Source organism: Schistocerca americana, unplaced genomic scaffold, assembly GCF_021461395.2.
Source record: "Schistocerca americana isolate TAMUIC-IGC-003095 unplaced genomic scaffold, iqSchAmer2.1 HiC_scaffold_929, whole genome shotgun sequence".
In the NCBI taxonomy this organism is placed as follows: domain Eukaryota; kingdom Metazoa; phylum Arthropoda; class Insecta; order Orthoptera; family Acrididae; genus Schistocerca; species Schistocerca americana.
Genome location: NW_025726707.1, coordinates 27,501 through 32,500, shown reverse-complemented (window position 1 = coordinate 32,500; position 5,000 = coordinate 27,501).

Sequence of the window (5,000 nt, the reverse complement as noted above, 5' to 3'; positions counted from 1 at the left end):
ATACAAACCACCTGCGAGAACCGCAGAGGCGACCGAGCAGCAGACGGCGTCGCGGCGCCGAGCGCCGGGCGGCGGCGCATCCTCAGCGCACACAGTCCTCAATCGGACCAGCACACTGCAGATGTCCACCGCGCTTCGCACCGGGCCCGCGAGGACCTACTTTGGCCGCACGGCGCCGCGTGCAGGGTGCGCCGGCGCGCAGCTGCGCCGCCTGCCGCCTCCGTCGGCCGGCGCGCCTGCCACTGGCCGCCCCCACCAGCCGGCTGTAGCGCGTGCGCCCACGCACCGCACGGCCAACACGCCGGGAGGCCCCCCCTCACCGGCCGGGGACGGTCCCACCCAGCCACCGCCGCGTATCGCTTCACACCCACATGCCATTCACGTTCGTGGGCATGGTGGGTATCGCTGCAACAACCGGTTGGTAGCTCAACCGATCGTCGCCATCACTGATTCACCCCTAGCGAGAACAACCGCACCACAACGGTTTACCAGTTGTTCATTTGCGTAACGTCACCAGCAAACGTAGGCGTCCATCGCCATTTGCAAATTCAACGATTGTTGCATGCCTGTGTCAGGTGTCACGACACACTGTCTGCCCACATACACGCAACAACATGTCCACGCTTAGCGAACACGTGGAAGGTGGCCCCCGTACGTATGCGATGTCCATTGCGCGAACGACTGTCAACCGGCCTCTGTCGCATGTCGCAGATGTGGAACGCAGTGCACCGTGCTATCACGGTGTGTGAGAAGAGACGACTACGTCTGACAACACGCGCCACTACATCAACAGACGGCTCATGCTGATCGCCATCCAGGGCATACCACACTGCAATCCAGCTCTTATAGGGAGACGACACGTAGCTGAGTGCACAACATTTGGACCGCATGGTTCGCCGTTGTTGGCGCAGTCGTTGTACGGTCACATGTACCACGATGTATCATTCAGTACATGAGGACCAATGTGCAGTACAGTGTGTGATTTGGACGTACAACATCAGCGGACAGTTGACACAGGCCGTACCACAGCGTAGGCTAAGTGCTTCGCCATGCGAATGCCAATGAACAACTGCAAATGCCAATGAACAACTGCAAAGGGCATTGAGCATGTACGTCCTGCTGCCATCCACATTACAGTGTATAGCTGCAAGGTGTTTAACATGAAGCGATACACTGGGGACCGGGCAGTGCGAGTAGCAAACTATATTGCGGGGGTTGCAGTTAGGCAACACTACACTAATTTAACGCGTCGTATGACAATTACAGAGCAGGTTAAGGCCCAACGTGTGTTGGGTTAAGGCCCAACGTGTGTTGGGTTAAGGCCCAACGTGTGTTGGGTTAAGGCCCAACGTGTGTTGGGTTAAGGCCCAACGTGTGTTGGGTTAAGGCCCAACGTGTGTTGGGTTACGTTAAGGGGCAATGTGGGTTACGTTAAGGGGCAATGTGGGTTACGTTAAGGGGCAATGTGGGTTACGTTACGGCGCAATATAGGTTACGTTACGGCGCAATATAGGTTACGTTAAGGGGCAATGTGGGTTACGTTACGGCGCAATATAGGTTACGTTACGGCGCAATATAGGTTACGTTAAGGCGCAATATCGGTTACGTTAAGGCGCAATACAGGTTACGTTAAGGCGCAATACAGGTTACGTTAAGGCGCAATACAGGTTACGTTAAGGCGCAATACAGGTTACGTTAAGGCGCAATACAGGTTACGTTAAGGCGCAATACAGGTTACGTTAAGGCGCAATACAGGTTACGTTAAGGCGCAATGCAGGTTACGTTAAGGCGCAATGCAGGTTACGTTAAGGCGCAATACAGGTTACGTTAAGGCGCAATGCAGGTTACGTTAAGGCGCAATGCAGGTTACGTTAAGGCGCAATACAGGTTACGTTAAGGCGCAATACAGGTTACGTTAAGGCGCAATACAGGTTACGTTAAGGCGCAATACAGGTTACGTTAAGGCGCAATACAGGTTACGTTAAGGCGCAATACAGGTTACGTTAAGGCGCAATACAGGTTACGTTAAGGCGCAATACAGGTTACGTTAAGGCGCAATACAGGTTACGTTAAGGCGCAATACAGGTTACGTTAAGGCGCAATACAGGTTACGTTAAGGCGCAATACAGGTTACGTTAAGGCGCAATACAGGTTACGTTAAGGCGCAATACAGGTTACGTTAAGGCGCAATACAGGTTACGTTAAGGCGCAATACAGGTTACGTTAAGGCGCAATACAGGTTACGTTAAGGCGCAATACAGGTTACGTTAAGGCGCAATACAGGTTACGTTAAGGCGCAATACAGGTTACGTTAAGGCGCAATACAGGTTAGGTTAAGGTACGACATAGGTTAGGTTAAGGTACGACATAGGTTAGGTTAAGGTACGACATAGGTTAGGTTAAGGTACGACATAGGTTAGGTTAAGGTACGACATAGGTTAGGTTAAGGTACGACATAGGTTAGGTTAAGGTACGACATAGGTTAGGTTAAGGTACGACATAGGTTAGGTTAAGGTACGACATAGGTTAGGTTAAGGTACGACATAGGTTAGGTTAAGGTACGACATAGGTTAGGTTAAGGTACGACATAGGTTAGGTTAAGGTACGACATAGGTTAGGTTAAGGTACGACATAGGTTAGGTTAAGGTACGACATAGGTTAGGTTAAGGTACGACATAGGTTAGGTTAAGGTACGACATAGGTTAGGTTAAGGTACGACATAGGTTAGGTTAAGGTACGACATAGGTTAGGTTAAGGTACGACATAGGTTAGGTTAAGGTACGACATAGGTTAGGTTAAGGTACGACATAGGTTAGGTTAAGGTACGACATAGGTTAGGTTAAGGTACGACATAGGTTAGGTTAAGGTACGACATAGGTTAGGTTAAGGTACGACATAGGTTAGGTTAAGGTACGACATAGGTTAGGTTAAGGTACGACATAGGTTAGGTTAAGGTACGACATAGGTTAGGTTAAGGTACGACATAGGTTAGGTTAAGGTACGACATAGGTTAGGTTAAGGTACGACATAGGTTAGGTTAAGGTACGACATAGGTTAGGTTAAGGTACGACATAGGTTAGGTTAAGGTACGACATAGGTTAGGTTAAGGTACGACATAGGTTAGGTTAAGGTACGACATAGGTTAGGTTAAGGTACGACATAGGTTAGGTTAAGGTACGACATAGGGTAGGTTAAGGTACGACATAGGTTAGGTTAAGGTACGACATAGGTTAGGTTACGGTACGACATAGGTTAGGTTACGGTACGACATAGGTTAGGTTACGGTACGACATAGGTTAGGTTACGGTACGACATAGGTTAGGTTACGGTACGACATAGGTTAGGTTACGGTACGACATAGGTTAGGTTACGGTACGACATAGGTTAGGTTACGGTACGACATAGGTTAGGTTACGGTACGACATAGGTTAGGTTACGGTACGACATAGGTTAGGTTACGGTACGACATAGGTTAGGTTACGGTACGACATAGGTTAGGTTACGGTACGATATAGGTTAGGTTACGGTACGATATAGGTTAGGTTAAGGTACACATTGTTGTAAGGAAAGGTTTAATGGGGGGCGGGGCGGGGCGGCCGGTTTGTTGATTGTGATTATAGTAAGTGGATGCCTGCGGCATCATCTGATTTGCCACGTCAGGATGCACCTTTGGCTCATGACAGGCGGCGCTCTCATTCCATGCTTGTGGCAGACCTGTGTCTTTCATTCCTGCCATTGTTTGTGTGCTGTGAGAGGAGGCAGTATTGTGATGTTGGGTGCACCCCTGTGTAGGACATGTGTGGGTGTTGGTGGCTTGGCTGAGCAATGGTGGTTGTCGGGTGGGTGGGATATTCTGTTTTCTGAGTGGACCTCCCAGTCTGGTTATGACAGTGTGGATTGTCTAATGTGGCGGAGAGGATGCACTGGGTGTTGTTCCATGCTGGTGCTTACATATTGTCTGTGTGCGTGTTACAGGCAGAGAGTAGTGCGTGATAAGGGTGTGTGGCTGACGTGTGGTTGTGATTGTGAGCAGAGTCTTTCAGCATGTATACGGACAGTTGTATACATTATCTGTATTCTGATGGCTCTATCTATTACTAATCAGCGCCGTGTATACGTTTAATCCGGTTCCAGTCGAAACTGTTGTATCTCTGTACATTAGTGACACGGCGAGCCCGCTATGTAGTTACTCGTCTCGGCAGCTTCCACCGGTGTATGGCAAATGATTATAAGGAATCAGTCTAGTCGTCAATACCGATGGTGTGACGTCACATGTCTGGGGTGGGGGACGCTGCGCCCTTCCGGTGGGTCATGGCCTAGAAAGACTCTTCCCACGCAGGGGGGCGTGGACTGTCATTGACTCTTCCAGGTAATATACTTGCCGTACGTTCTTGCGACTGCGAGTGCAACGCTCACCGGTACCGACATGGATGGAGCGCCTCCTAGCTGACCGCTCAGCATCGGCATTCGTACAGAGAGCAACGCGGTCGCGTCTCTAGCTCGTAACTGGTACAGCCCGCAGCTCATGTATAGGGACAGCGGGAATGTCGCATATTGGAGATAACTCTTCATGAAACGCATGTTATAGGGGTGGATTGCACATTGCGACTGCGGGAAAAGTCCGCCGTTCATCCGCTGGAGTTGCGAGTTGGGCGGTTGGAGTGGGGCGCAGGTGGAGTGATTGCCGGTCCACGATTTCGTGCGGCAGAGGCGCTGGCGTTGGGGTGCTGTGGTCGACAGAGGACGCAGGCTTTGTGGGTGGGGTCGAAAGATGGGCACTGTGGGCCCATCGATGTCTTGGTCGGCTTGGCGTCTCATAGATGGCGGTATCGTCGTTGCAGGACGTCATGCCGCGGGAGACCTACAGATGGCGCTGTGTTTTGTGGTGCGCTCGACATGGCGGACGTAGTGTTGTCAGATTCGCATAGATGGAGGTATTGCATGTGGTTTCGCCGTATTTTCATAGATGGCGATACCGTTTTGCCGGCATGGTTGGCGTA